General features: G+C 59.4%; 1 protein-coding gene across 5 annotated transcripts in view; it reads left to right on the top strand.

The window, feature by feature from the left end:
- The first annotated feature begins 2,393 nt into the window (after positions 1-2,393).
- KBTBD11 (kelch repeat and BTB domain containing 11) overlaps positions 2,394-15,280 on the top strand; it is a 33,639-nt gene continuing 20,752 nt past the window's right edge. The window contains exon 1 of one of the 5 annotated variants that reach the window (XM_045086179.1): positions 2,394-2,521. The gene's annotated coding sequence lies outside the window, so the exon portion shown is untranslated. The other 4 variants (XM_045086181.1, XM_045086177.1, XM_045086180.1 and 1 more) reach the window with 4 other exon arrangements.

The following is a 15,280-nucleotide window of genomic DNA, read 5'->3' as shown; positions in this document are numbered from 1 at the left end:
ACCGGCTCTGTGGGGCCTCGACCCTGAACTTGCAGCCCCAAGGGTAGAGTTCAGAGCGGCCCCTGTGCCTCCCATGTCCCCCGGGGATGGTGCATCTGACCTCCCGGCCTTCACTGCTGCTGAGGTTCGGGTCTGGTTTCCAAAGGGAAAACTCCCAGCAAACCAGCAGACCTGCCCGGCGCCACGTGGGGCCCCTCTGGGCAGCGATCCGGCAGGCAGAGAATGGCTCCCGCCCGGGGCTGGCGGCAGACGCTGGTGCCCACAAGGAGCCAGGGTCCAATCGCAACGGAATGCAGGGCTCCCTGAGGAGGCTCGTACGTGTCTGCGATCAGCCCTCGGCGGTGGCCTCCACAGCCCCGCGAGTGCAGGCGGCTTGCCCCACCGAGCCGGTCTGCGCCTGGCCAAGGAGGAGGGCCATCCAGAGCGGGCGGGGTGCAGGCAGGACAAGACCCTCCCGTCGCCTCCGGAGCAGCCAGGGCAGGAGCGGGTCCACGCGCCTTTTCCACGTGCTGGGAGGTGGGTGCTCGGAGCCCCTGAAGGAGCAGAGCAGTGTGGACACGTCCCGTGGGCTAGACTACCTGGTGAGAGGCAGGAGAGGGTGAGCCTGTGGGATGGGTTTGTCCGCGCCCTTTCTGGGGAGAAGGGAGGGCCTCTGGGTCCTGGAAACATCGGCTGGCCAGGAACTGGGTATCCTAGCGGGGCGCAAACATCTGCAAATCTATGGGATGCCCCTGGACTGTCCCCGGACACCGGGGCATTCAGCTACCTGCTCAGTAGTGAGCCCTCGGGGTCCCAGCCCCACCCCCCATACTGCAGGACCCAACCTGAAGAGGGACTCAGCTCCCGCAGCTGTCCGGGGATGAGTAGCCCAGCTCCAGGCCAACTGCCTTCCCCCTGCTCCTGTGCGGTGGCCTCTCTGCCTCTCCCCCCTGCCCCCTGGCCCTCTGCTCCCCCAGCCCTGCCCCAGCCTTCTGGATGCCTGTGATTGTACCTACTGGTGAAAACAGCCTTGGTAAGCTTGGTAAGGGCAGTAACTGCCCTTCCCACCCCGTGCGTGGTTCCGATTCGGGGCACAGAGCGCTTCTTAAGCTTTCCCAAGCCCCTTCTCTCTCACATCCGCCCCCACAGCTCCTGCACACGCTCATGCACGCACACACACACACACACACTCGTGCCTGCACACCTCCTCCGTGCTAGCTTTGCTCGCCCGCCTGCAAGGGGCAGTTGGGGCAATGTGGATTCGGGCGGAAGAGAGAGACAGCCGGCCAGGGCTGCCCCCCGGGGTCTGGCATCACTCTGGTCCCGCTGCTTCTCTCCGAAGAGCCTCGGGGAGAATGAACCCTTGAAAAGCAGGCTGGTGATTCTCTGGGATTTGACAGCTCTTGCTGGCCTGAAGGCATGTTTCTGCCTCCTCTTTGTGGCCTGAGAACATCGCACTGGTCCCTCCAGGTGGATTCAGGTGTGTCCCTCGCCCTCTGGACCTGCAGCAGTGACTTGTTCTCTTACTCCTCCCACGAAGGTGCCCAGTCCTAGTCCCCTCGTGAGAAAGGGTAGAGCCAGGGCAGGAAAGGGGCGGCTGCCCTCTTCGGCACCTGTCACAGGAGGGCTGCGACCTCCGCCAACCTCGCACGGCGACAGGGCATCCACGTGTGCGTCTCAGAGCAGTCCTGCTGCTCCGGTGTCGTTTCTGGACGTGTCGTGCAGATTCTGAGTCTGACTCTGTGGTTTTATTAAAGACAACTGCCGTGCGAGGAAGATGGCCTAGGTCCCGTGTGCTCGGGGAGCTCAGGAGTCTGGCCAAAGGGGACTCGGCCAGGAGCAGCAGAAACGGGCGTCTGGTGACCGACAGCCCGATCGGAGTCGGCCCAGGGCCACGACCAGAACCGCCGGGTGCCGGGATGGCCGGTGGGGGGTGGGGTTGCAGGGAAGGAGGGGCGGCACAGACCCTTGGCTGGGGCTCTGCGAAGGCGGGATTGTGTAACCGGGCTGCCTGGAGCCCAGCCAGGCCGCAGAGCAAACAGAAGGGCTGGAAGCAAAACCACCCAGAGACTGGCCACAGAAATCAGAGGTTTCACGTGACCTGGGAACGTCCCCCTTGGTGTCGGTGCTAAACTGCTGGTGATGGTAGCGCGTCACCAGGAGGAGGGGCCTGTTGGCTGTGGGTCTGCGCCCGGTCGCCTGCAGCGGAGGCCCAGCGGGTCTCCAAGAGCTTCGTTCCCAAAGACCCCCCTGCGTGGAGCACTGTCGCTGAGCCCCGGAGAACGAGCTGCCGTCCAGGAGGACGACCAGCCCTACGGCAGGCGCGGTGTTCCAGAATGCCTCCTGATTGATGGTGGAGGCAAAGCATGGGCAGGGGTGGAGGGGAGTGGGGGGGAGGGGCGTGAGGGGGCGGGCCCACAGAGATGCTGGCGGAGGAGGAGGGAGCGTGCCCGGTGCCCACAGGCCTGCTTCGGTGCAGTGGCTGCGCGCAGAGCTGGGGGAGCCCCCCGGGAAGTGAGGGCACAGGAATCAGAGATGACCAGTAAGTGCTCCGGCCCCACGCTGGCAGGTTCAGAGGTGTGGGGGTGTGGAAGTGTGGCTCGCACACATGCAGGCAGAGGGAGAGCCCTGCACTGTGTTCTGGGTAGGTAAGTAACGGAGGAGTTGTTTATTTTTTCTGCTTATCAGAAATAATCGCTGCTTGATTCCCCACCGTGATGCCCGAGGTGTGGGATTCCTGTCCCGCCGTCTCTAGTTCAACGGTTCTCAACCAGGGACAGTTGGTCGTTTCTGGGGACGTGTTCGTTGTCATTACTTGTGGGGGGCACGGACAGAGGACTGGACGGGGCAGCAGGCCGGCCGAGGCCGGGGATGCTGCCGGATGCCCCGGAGCACGGGACAGCCCCTTGTCTGCTGTGCTGTGGCCAGAACACCAGGTCTCCGTGTTCTCGTGCTCCCCTGGAGATCAGCTGGTTGATTTCTTTTTTTGGTGTGAACATATGGGATTCCTGCTCTGTTCTCAGATGTCCCAGGCTTCTCACTGCGTCTGCTTGGCCCCAGCGCTGCTGCTCTAATTTGAACATAAAAATACCTTGTTTAGGGGGCCTGAGTGGCTCAGTTGGTTAAGCACCAGACTCTCAATTTCAGATCTGAGGGTTGTGAGGTCAAGCCCCGTACCAGGATCCATGCTGGGTGTGGAGCCTGCTTGAGGTTCTGTCTGTCTCTCTGTCTGTTCCCCTGCCCCTCCCCCACCCGGGCTCACACTCATGCTCACACACTCTCTCTCTAAAAATAAACATTGAAAGATTTAAAAACATTAAAAAAAATACCTTGTTTAGGTGCCAACACAGAACTCCTGATACAGACTAATGGGGCAATAAGCTCACTGAAGTGAGAGCAGATACGGATTCGTACTCAGAGAGAGAGAAGCTCCTGCTGGCCACACCCCGTGTTAGGCACGGTCCACACGTGCACACCAGATCTATACACGTGGTAACTTCGGGCTGGGCCTCCCACGGAATCAGAGACCGTGACGGGCTCTGCTGTGGGATTCCTCACGGACAGAATCCCTTCAGATGGGAATCCACAGGCTGGGTTTGGGGGGGGTCCCCAGGGCCTGTGGTTGATCATCAGGGGCTCTGAATTTCCAGGAAGAACAGGCAGGCGGTGTGCTGGGAGGTATATGTGTCTGTACTCCCTGCCCCAGGAAAGCGCTCACACCGTCCTTCTGCCCAAGTCATGACCAGGAAATTGCTGGAAGCCACCTGCCTGGTCTGTGTCTGCATTCTGAAACTTCCTCTCACTTCTAAGAAAAAGCAGACGAGGGTTTAAGACCAGAGGGTTTGAAAGTCAGGATTTTATTTATTTTTATTTATTTGTCAGAGAGAAAGGCAGGGGGAAGAGAAAGAGCATACGCAAGGGGAGGGGTAGAGGGAGAAGCAGGTCCCCTTCTGAATAAGGAGTCCTTGTGGGGCTCAATCCTAGGACCCCAGGATCATGACCTGAGCCGAAGCCTGATGCTTAATGACTGTGTTACCAAGGCGCCCCAGGGGCTTTGAAGTTCAAGTAGGAGCTTTACCACTTAGGTTTGCTGAACATCAAACCTTGAGCAAATTGTGTCTTTGAGCCTCACCTGTGTCATCTGTGAAATGCACTTAGTTCCTGCCTCACCTGGCGACAGGATTTAAACCACGTGATGGGTGAAGGTCTCACTCGGTGCCTGGCGCGTGGCCGGCCTGCAGCAGCGGCTCCTGACAGACGCCTCTTCCCCCTGGGACTCCGTGTCCGGCAAGCAGCCCTGCCATCCCTGGTCATTCTGCGTCTCCCACGGCTTCCCCACTTCTTGTTGACTGTGTTCAGTCTTCCAGCGAGTGCGCGGCTTGCTTGCCTGCAGGGGACGCTGCCGGGAGCTGCCCACGCAGCTGGGATCAATTAAGGATCTTGGGATGAGGGGATGAGCCTGGATCATTGGGGCCCAGGTACTGTCCTAAGGGTCCTTGCTGGGGAGAGGCGGGCGGGTCAGAGAAGCAGACGGGCCTGGGAGGGGGCCGCAGGTGGCCCGCCACTGGCCGTGACAGCAGAGGAAAGGGTTTCCGAGTACTGGAAACGACCAAACAGGTTCTCCCCTCAAGTCTCCAGAAGGACCTGGCCCTGCCACTGTAGACTTCAGCCCAGCAAGGCCCAGGTCGGGTTCCTAAGAAATAAATCAGTATTGTTTGATGCCCCCAGTTTCCTGGCAATTTGCCACAGCAACCACGGGGAGCCTGCACAGTCCTGCGGGTTAAAAACACCGGTGTTGATGCGTGTAGGACTAGGCCCGCTAGAGGGGCAGCGCGCCGGGCCGCCGCACGGGGCGTCTCTGAGAAGGCTTCCAGCTTCAGTCTCACACTCTCGTGGCCATGAAGGCCTTTCAGGGAGAAGGTGAAGACAGGACAGGAACACAGTCTGGAGGGTCTTTTTACCACTGGGAGAGGGGGTCGAGGTGGCTCCTCCTTCGGGCAGAGGCCTGCTGCTGGGGGTGACCGGCAGCCCACGCACCAGCCGCCTGCTTGTGTCCCAGCAGCTTCCCCAGCACGAGGCTCCCTGTTCAGAATCACCCCAGTGCCGCCTGACCCCGGAGGGTTCCCCGACGGCGCGGCCTCCGCTCTCTGGCCGCAGTCCAGGGTGGACTCCTCCAGGCCTGGGACACGCTCCCTGACCCCTCTTCTCTGTCCTGTCTGCTTTGCCGGCCGAGAGCAGGCGGCAGGAGGGGTGAGGGGGACCTGCCTCAGCGGGGGCTCTGAGAGCTCAAGCCTCCCAGTTCCACAGCACACCTGCAGCCCGGTGGGTCTCCCATGTCCAAGGACTTGGCACCGGTAAGACCCCAAAGGCAGGCCCCTTGAACCCAGGCCAGAGGCCTTGTGCACAGGACATGTTACTCTTCTCTAAGGGAGCTGGGGCGTGGTTTGGAGGCACTGGCTCTCCAGTCCACCAGCGGCTCAGCGGCCCGAGGTCCCCCTGCTGAGTCCGTGCAGGGGACCCTGTACCCTCGTGCAAGGTGGAGGCAGTAGGTCCCGGGGTGCGAGCCCTGTCCCTTCAGAATGCACCCTCCTAGAATGCTCCTGCCCTGCGGAAGCCCGGGGCTGGGGCCTGACCTTGTGGCCGGGTAGGGGGAAGCAGGGGGCCCCCGCAGAGAGAAGACAGCTGGAAACAAGGGGCCGGTAGAGCCGGGGTGGCCAGCAGAGTCTCCGTGGATCCTTCCCTAACACACTCATCCAGTGTAACCACATGCAGTTTTTGTTTTTTTTTTCCCCCAAGTTTTAAGAGCAAAACAGCACACTTTCAAGGGGGAAATAAAAGGCACAAAGAACAGAACAATCCAGTAGTGCTGGTTTTGGGGTAGGCCGGCGTGTGTCTTCCTGCCTTCTCCGAGGGCCTGCTGCGCGCTGCGGGTCTGGGCCCCGGATTCACCGGCTGAAGCCCTAACGCCAGCAGCCCGGCGCCTGCAGAGGGGTCTCTGGGGGCAAGTCAGAGCAGACGAGGTCCTGAGGGTGGGGGTCGGAATGAGTGTCCTTATCAGAGAAGCAGACCCAGAGGTCGCTCTCGCCAGAGGAGGACACAGCCAAGGCCCTCCCTCCCTGCGCCCGCAGGTCTGGCACACCGTGATGACCCTGGACTCCGCAGCCCCCAGACGCGGGAGGAAGAAGGAAGGAAGCGGGGATGGATGTGCTGGGGCAGCGGGGCTGACCGTGGCGGGGCTGGATGTGCTGGGGCAGCGGGGCTGACCGTGGCACGGCGGAAGAGTACGACGCGGCTCCCGTCTGTTCACGTGCAGACACGTGGAAAGCTGTCCCTACACGGGAAACCCGGCAGGGAGGCGGGCACAGACCCCCAACCAGCAGCTTTGGGAGCTTTGCACCCACTGAGCCGCAGAATCCTGGCAGAGACCCTGGGGTAGGAGGCAGAACGGGCTTGGGAGAGCGGGCCCCTGTGCAGGCGGGAGCGCTCCCGGGACCTGGGGAGTGTCGTGGGAGGGCCACGGACATTTCCACACCAGGACCCTCCCCACCCCCACCCCCTGCCCCGTCTGATGGCTCCAGGGGGCTCCCAGCGGGGCTCCGGAAGGGCCCACAGCCACACGTGTTCTGACGATTCCGGTGGTTTCCCGGGGATCCCTCCCACCGAGACTCCGGAGTGGGACCCCACCGGTTGTGGTTGCTGGGGGTAGGGAGACCCAGCAGGCAGCTCATCAGGAAGCAGGTGCAGCTGGGCCGGTGTGGCCTGCCCCAGCTCGGCCGCCCCCTCCCTGCCCTCCGGTGGCCTGGCTCTCCCTCTGCAGAAGGAAACAGGTGGAGTGGGGGGTGGGGCGGCCACGAGGAAGGGGGGCGTCCTCCGCACGCGGCTCTTCCTCCCGCAGAAGCTGCCGCCTGTGTCCCCGGAGGCTGAGGGCTGAAGTGGCCGGGCAAGGGGAAGCGGCAGTGCAAGCATCAGGGTCTGGCACTTTGTAAACATACACTTAGGAGCACCCCGCGTCCTGAGAGGTTTCAGGTAGGCCCTCCCGGTGTGGCTTCCGGGCGCCCCCCGGAATTCCAGAGAGCAGCAGGGAAGAGCCGTCTGGTGGAAGGCTGTTCGATTCTGCAAAGATTCACCGGCGATGAGAACCAGGTTCACACATCCCTCCCTTCGCCCCAGACTAGTTTTCACAAGTGCATTGCCTGATTCCAGAAGAAGACATCGTCTGGAAAAAGTGGGCAGGAGACGTCCACCCGTGTCCACTCTGAGTGCTGTGGTCTGGGGCTTCGCGAGGACCAGCCGGCCGCCCGCGTGTCAGCAGGTGGGCTCTGGAGCTGTCCGTGGTCGAGGGGACAGCCCGGGCCACGGCCGCCTCCCAGAACCCCACCGGACGCGGCGTGCGGCGTGCTGGGCACAGACCGGGTCTAGGCCCCTCTAGCTTCATATGAAGGAAATGGCTTCGGATTTCGTACGTCGTTTCTAAATCCTCCTTTTTCTACCAATTCATTTTTACTGCATTTTAGAAAGGCCCGTCCACAATCAATGTCAAATAAGAACCCAAACCCCTGACTGCTCGCGGCGGACTCCTTGGAAGGCACGGCCTGCACAGAGAAGACGAGAAACCTCTGTGTCAGTTTCCTGGGGCTGCCCGGAGTCAGCACCATCTAGGGGTGAGGAGGGACGTAGACCACAGATTTGGACGCTCCCGTGGTCCTGAGGCCAGGCTGACACCCCTGTGTCACGGGCCACGCCGTCCGAGGGCTGTCAGAGGACCTGGGCCTCCGGTTCCTGGCGTCCCTGGCATCCGTCATTCCTACCTGCGTCTGTCCACACCTGGGACCGAACCTCCTCCTGGAAGGACACTCGTCACACACCAGGGCCCACCCTGATGGCCTCATGTTTGGTTGGCTGCCTTCCCCAAATAGGGTCCCCTTCTGAGTTACCAAGGGGTTAGGACTCCAGCAGATCTCTGTGGGGAGCGAGGCACAACCTAGCCCATAAGAACCTTCGTGCTCATCAGCCTTCTTGATGTTTCCTCCGAAGATTAGATTGATTCATTCGAGAAGACCGTGCCTCACTGTGAGGAAGGGCTTTGGGGCTGGACGGGGTGAAAATCCCCGACCCACCACGCGTCAGATGAGTTACACTAAACTCTCCGGAGGCCACCTTCCTGCATGGCAGAAGGGAGACATTCCCAGCTCCGGCGTGGTGCGGGCGCATCTACACCAGGTGTTCTGCACAAGTATGCGTACGCTTACGTATGAACGTACTACCACGTAGACTTAGGTGAAATCAGATTTCATTGCAAGTAATTTGCTCTGACACTATGAACACATACCTTGAAAATATTTTAAAATAACTGTTAAATTTTTACATCTTTTCCAAAAGAAGTTTTACCAGTATCAGCACTCATGAGCTTAATGGTCTCTTAGTGGCTGCCGCATCGACTCCTGTGACAAAGATTCATGGCCTCCTGGTGGCCTGCAGCTGAGTGAAGGAAGGGACAGGCCAGGTGCCAGCATCCCGCGGAGTGTGATGGAGGACAGCGGGAGGGAGGCATTCAGTACAACAAGGCATCACCCTCCCGTGGACTGGGCAAGCTGTGGTCACGACTTGCTCTAGAAGGTGAAAAAGACGGGTCTCGGTTGTCCCGTTCAAATCAGGGGCTCCAGGTATCATCCTACGCCGGGGGTGTCTGTAACATGCAAGTCCGGGTGACGTCAGCAGCACGCGGTCAGTGCGCGCGTACAAGTCCTCCTCCCTCGTCGGCAGTATTTCGGGGGACGTAGGCGCGTACTCTCTCGAGTGTAAATTTCTCAGACGCTGCTAATTAGAGACTTGGGAAAGCTCAAGACACGAGGGAAAGAACTTCACAATATTCAAGATGTAGCTTTCCCAACAGTGTCAGTGGCCCCCAGTCCATCAGAGACGAAGGGGGCCGTCGCGGTGGGGAAAGGGGAATTTTAGGGAGGCCGGTGGAGGAGACGGCCTCACGTTGGCACAGCGTGGGCAGACGTTTTACATGAAGCACGGACTGTTGTTCCCACACCCACGCAGGCTATTCTAATTAATTTTTCATGCCAAGGGACTCAAAGTACTTTGTAGCAATTGGATCAATTCCTGACAGTTAGTGGAGTTTAATTGCTTTTTTTTTTTTGGAAGGCAGGAATGCATAAACTCTTACGGGCTATTAAAACCTTTGGGGGAAATTATATGCTTTCTGGTAACAGCACCAGTAGGAAAACGGTATCTCACGTCCTAACAGGGCTCAGAACTGGTGACTCAGTGACAGCCATGTACCTCATCTATGTCTAAGCCCTGCGCGTGCATGAGGAGCCCAGTCTGGGGGAGTCCAGAACTGGAGAGCTCGAGTGCGTTTGCTGACAGTCATCCGGCGGAGGGGACGGACTCCAAACAGGAGTGAGGAGTGCAGTTGGCCTGTGCCTGCACTTAGGACACGCAGCGCTGAGAGCACTGCCGGAATCACCTCGGTGTGTCCCCGCCGGGGGGGAATAGTCACGTCCCCCACCTACAGAAGTGGAGAGCGGAGCACGGAGAGGTCAGTTCTCTTGTTCAAAATTCTCAAGACTTGCAGATGGTGGGATGGGGCTCTGAGATCCAGCCTGCCGAATTCCAAGGCCGTGCTCTTGCGGTTTCTCCACGCAGCTTCCAAATGGGGTTCAGAGTCCCCCAGGCCTGGAGCGCAGGCTGCATAGACCCCAGCATTCAGGGGGTTGCCGACCGTCCTACCCAGGACAGTTATGAGTGTCACTTACACTCTCCACAGCTCTGCCGTGATGTATTTGTACATTTCCTCAGAACTGCCGTGCACGATTTGGCTCTTTCTGAGCCGTGGAAAATTGAAAATAGTAAAATACTATTCTCGAAGTACTCTTAAAATAGATGTTATTGAATGTTTAAGTTAAGTCCGTCTTCTTGATGTTGTTATGTTCCACGTTCGGTTTCAGGCGCTCTGGAGGTCCCTGTAGTTTGACGGAACTCATTAAGTGAATGGATCGTTCCTCTACAATTCCCATCGACCATACTGGGGCCCTAGTATGTTTTTTAAAATAAGACATGTACAGTCTGAAAATGGATGGGGCTCCCCACACACCTTATCTGCCAGATGGTGTAGGGAATGGATGGATATTTTCAGTTAATTCATTTACTTTTTCTTTCATTCAGTAAACATCTACCGAGAATCTAGAATATGGCAAGCGAAGCGTTGTGAAGTGAAAAGAAAAACTAATTATGACACATGACCGAAGTTTTCCGAGTGGTGGAGGAGATGGGCCAGTACTTCAGTGGCAAGAGTACCAGTGGTTGGGGAAAGCTAGTGGCCACTGGACACTGACCCGCACAAGTGTGTGGGGAAGCCACGCGGAGCTCTGACTCTGTGGGTCGGCTGAAAGCTCCGAGAAAGCCCGGGAGTGAGGCCTGCAGGCCCAGCTGGGGAAACGGAACTGTATTCCAGGCGTCTCTGGTCAGTGGGGAAGGGTGAGCTAGTGACACGGGCTCCACGTGAAGGTGAACAGACATCACTGAAAAGACCCCAGATTTTGGAGTATTTCTGGAGTGAACAGAACAAAATTCACATGGGCCATGATGGGAATGATGTCAGCCCCCAGAAGATGTTCCTGCTAGAGTTAACCAATGCTGTAAAAATGCGTACCCCAGTGGTTTGCTTGGTTTCCGCTGCCGTGGATCCAAATCCTGGCGTGTTCTGGTTGGCCACTGAGTGAATTCAGGATGTTCTCATAGTCTTAGCCCTGGTCGGAAATCCAAAAGCCTCCTAGCACAGTAAGCTGGCAAAGACTGTCAGAGGCAACACTTGAAACAAAGCAGAGTCTGAGGCCCTCTGTGCCTGTGGAAATCTAATCAACCTTATTTTGCACAAAACCTTTAAAAATAGCATTGACCCTGGGGGCCCGGTGTTAACTAGAACTGACCCCGGCAGGAAGCAGCTGTATGCAGGAATAAAAAGCCGCTGAAGTCAGTGGAAATGTCTTCCCCGTCCGCGGGCAGCTCTCCCGGAGCTTGCTGTCCGCTTTTCCCTGAGGCCCCGACAAGCCGGCCCGGTGGCTGCGGGCGCAGCCGGGGCCGAAGGCAGCTGGGGATGCTTGAGGCCACACTGCTGGACACAACAAGTTTCCGCGTTTCCTGCAGCGCGATGAACGTTTTTCTTTTTCATTCTGGAATCTACAGGCGACAGGTTTTCAATCACTGCATATGTCAACAGCGCGTCTCTAATTTCCCGCACAAAATCCACGCACACTCCAGCCCATTATCTCAGGGTTTGGCAGAGGATGGGCGGGGGAGGGGCAGCTGGACACAAAAGAGCGTGGCCTCAGGCAGAGACCCCCGCGCGCCGGCGGGAACCTGGTTTCGCTTCCTGTGGGGTGGCTGGGGGGTGCAAGCGGCATTCGCGAGGCGCACCGGGGTCCACCTCGCCGTCGGCGCCCCTCCGCGTGGGGCCGTCGTGGGTACGCAGGCGGCGCCGCTCTGCACGCCCGGAGCGCCCGCATCTGCAGGAGCTGCCGCGGCTGCGGAAAGGGTTAAGCGGGCGGCGGGCGGAGGAGGGCCCCGCGCGGAGCGGCTCCGTCCCCGGAGCGGGCAGGGGCGGCGCGGGCTCGCGCTCCAGCCCGGAGGCTGCGCGCCCGTGTGCACGCGCGCCCGGCGGAGGCTGCGGCCGCTCCGGCCCCCGCGGCGCGAAGCCTGGGCGCGCTCGGCGGAGCGGCTGGGCCTCCGAGGCCGAGGTGAGTGCCCAGTGCCGGGCCCCCGCCGTCCGCCCCGCGGCGGGCTGGGGGAACGCGCGTCCCGGGGGCGAGGGCGCAGGGGGACTCGCCGCGCGGGCCTGGCGGCGCCGGAACAGCCCGGGCGCTCTGGGGAGCGCGGGAAGGCGCCGGAGGGACCCGGGGCGCTCGCTGGCGCGCGGGAGGCGGCGGAGGACCCTCCGGGGCGCTCGCGGGGGCGCCGCAAGAGCCGGAAGACCCCCCCCCCCCGGGCGCTGGATGGCGCGCGGGAGGATGCCGGGGAGCCCGCGGGGCGCTCGCACAGGTGCGCGGAGGCGACCGCCCCGCCTCCGGCGCTCGCACAGGTGCGCGGGAAGAGGGCCGCGCGCATGCGCGCCGGAGACCCCCGACCGGGGCTCGGAGTCCCGGCTCGGGTGGGCGCGGGGGTGGCGGGCGCGTCGCAGAGCGGCGAGGTAGGGGAGGGCCCCGAGGACGGAAGGCGGGGGCCGAACGCCCCCGGAGGCGCAGGGTCGGGGAAGCCCGAGTGGCGAGGGGGTGGCTGCCGAGCTGGGGGAGGCGGCGGGGGCGGCGGGGGCGGTCCTCCCCGGCGGAGGTGCGGGCAGAGGGCGGGCGGCGGTCTCGGCCCCGGGGGCGCCGGCGTAGGGGTGGGCGGCCGATCCGCGAGGACTGCCCCGGGAAGGGGGTGCCGCGGGTGGGGCTCGGCAGCCGCGCCGCGTCCCGAGGACGACGAGCCCCCGCGCTGCCCTCGCGGTGACCGCGGGGGGAACAGGCGCTCGGGGAGGGGCGTGGGGCGCCGTGGCCACGTTTGCTGCTGGCACGGCCGGGGTCCGCGCGTTCTCGGGGGCTGGCCCGGGCCTGCGCGCTGCGCCTCGGAAGCGCGCGGGTCGCGGGGCCGCAGGAGGCGGGAGAGAGGGCCCTCCGGGACCGGGACCGGGACCGGGACGCGGGGAGACGGGACCCACGTCCACGGCGCGTTGCCCGTTCTCCTCGTTCGGCCGCTCTGCGCCCTGTGGCCGCCCTTGAGGACCCCGAGCCGCCCGGGGTTCGCCGGCCTCCGCCGCGGCCCGTGGGGGCGGGGGGCTTACCCCGGCACCGAGCCGGGCCGCCGGGCGCCTCCGCTGGTGGCCAGTGCGAACGTGCCCGACATCACGATGGGGCGACATCACGATGGGGCGGCGGGTGCGGGCTGCGAGCGACCGGCTCACCCGCGCCGTCGCCCGGAACACGTCTGGAGGGAGTTTCGGTGCCAGCCTCGCTGCCCGCCCCGTGGGCACCCCCACGTGCTGGCGACCCCTGCCTCCTGCACGGCCCGCGCAGTTCTTGCGGGGAGGGTCCCTAGCTCTGGAGGGACTGCGTCCATAACGTTAAATCAGGGGAGTTTTAAATAATTCTACCATCTCTTAATTTTCTACAAAACCATAATTTCAAACTCTACCCCCCCCCCCCATATTTATTCTAAGGGCAAAGAAAAAGAACAAGCCAGTTTGGTAAGACGCTGCATTTCTGCTCAAACCACTAAAGGCTCGTGACCAGCAGGTCTTAAACTCTTGTTCATCCCGCTGGAGCATCCAGGGAATGAAGGGTTCGCCCTGTTCCCAGCCTGTTCTCTGGCCACTTCCCTCCATCTCATTAAGTGGCAGCTACTCAGACTCTAATTAGGAACTCCTAATGGATGCCAACGGTGCCCTTGAGCCTTTCATCCTGAGCTAATGGCGTCCTATTATTAGAATACCCCTCTCCCTACCCCAAACCCACAGAAGACAGCTTCCCCTGCCTTCAGATTTCTGCCAGGGACCGGCCATTGTCTGCAAATTTATGGTAATTGTTATTCCAACTGTCTCTTCAGGGGATAACTAAGCAAAAATTTTAATGAGATTAAAAGTTTTGAGCTCTTAGTGTCAACTGTGCAGACATTGCTGATAATATAATTAGAACACAATGAGAAGAGTTAGAAGATTTTGCCTGTATTTAAAGCAGTCTTGGTTTGGGAGGGGAGAACAGAAGTGGAATCTTGTGGATCTTAGCCTCCAGGCTGGGCAACTCTGTATATGGCCCTCTCGCCTTTCTGATAATCTGGGCATTCGTTCAAGAAAGGCCCTACCTTGACCCTCTGACCGCGTTGTGCGTTAGCAGGAGGGTGGAAGGATCTGGAATTGTGGCGATCTTTCTAGACGGTCCCCCTTACGTCTGACTTTACTTCCGTGGGTCCCCATACAAGCAGCAGCTTTGGCACTGGGAAGGTGAAGGTCTCTTTTTAGCTTGAAATACACCTTTGGAGTCTTTGTTCCTGTACCAAAAAACAGGCTCTCCAAGCTCTGAACGCCTCCATCTGGAATCATATTTCTGTTGTTTTCTAAATGCCAACAGCATAAATTGCTCAGTAAGAAGAGCTTTGCAAGGCATCTGGAATCACTTAGGCAGCTGCAGTGCCCCCAAGCTTCCCTACATCTGAGCTGTGTGACCCATGAAGATGGCTGCCTCAGTGGGCCTCGGAGGTGCCCGGCGGGGCCTTCTGCTTGCAGATCAGAAACCCGCTGTGCCATTTTGCACATCTGCCCCTGGTGACTTAGAGTCATATCTGCTCTTCTCTGGAGTTCAAGCGATTACCGTCTCCACTGTGGCCCTGACTGGGGTTTTTCTCTTGCAATTATTATAATTATGCTAAAATTATAGTGTCCGTATCCAGTGCATATTTGCAATATAGTTCAAACAGAGCAGCAGTAACTTTTGGAATAAAATAAAAACTTCTAGGAGTTTATCTTTTGCCAAGAACCTGGCTCCTGCTAGAAAGGATATTAAAATAAACAGTGCCTTGGAAGTTGAAGCCATCCTATTTCTTGTGCAATGGTTGACCGATTAAAAATTAATTTCCTTCTTTTGCAAATAGTTTTTGAGTGACTCCGTGGGTCGGGCACCATTCTAGGTGCTAGCAATAGAACGGCAAGTGAAGTAGACTCAGTCCCCACTTCTTGCGGCTGAGACTCTGCAAGGTGAAAGGTGGTAAGCGTGGGACCGTGTAAGTTCACCTGTAGTAACGACCCACCTGCTCTGAAGGAAAGGAATAAACCACGAAAGCATAGGTCAGAAGGATGAGAGTGCCTGAGGAGAGTTCCAGGGGAAATCATATGCAAAGGCCCTGTGGTGAGGAACAGGACACACAGAAAAACTGAAGGAAAGCCAGGGAGGAGCACCTAGAGCAGAGAGTCCTAATCTGTAACTTAATATAATGTTAATCCTCAATTAATTGTGTTTTTCCCTTTAAGTAAGCTGATGGGGCTTTATGCTTTAGGATTTGTTGGAGTAGGATGTGGATTAATTCTACAGAACCGAGACCTACTGAATCATAAAGGGAAATCATGAAGAGGGATGATCAGTGCCAGTTTTAACGCTCTTATTACTGTTGTATGATAAAGTCTGAGACTGGAATCCTTTGTGTGTGTGCTCCCTGACCCTACTACCTTGGAGCCACCATTGCCTGTTGCTTTCACGGTAGCCTTTGTCCCCGGGTGGGGTGCTGGACATCACTCTTGTCCCCTCTGGTCAGTTTCTCATGCCGT

This window comes from Mustela putorius, unplaced genomic scaffold, assembly GCF_011764305.1.
Source record: "Mustela putorius furo isolate JIRA1106 unplaced genomic scaffold, ASM1176430v1.1 tig00000905_pilon_pilon_pilon, whole genome shotgun sequence".
NCBI lineage: Eukaryota > Metazoa > Chordata > Mammalia > Carnivora > Mustelidae > Mustela > Mustela putorius.
Note: the sequence above shows the minus strand (reverse complement) of the source record. Positions and strands in the feature narration are given on the sequence as shown.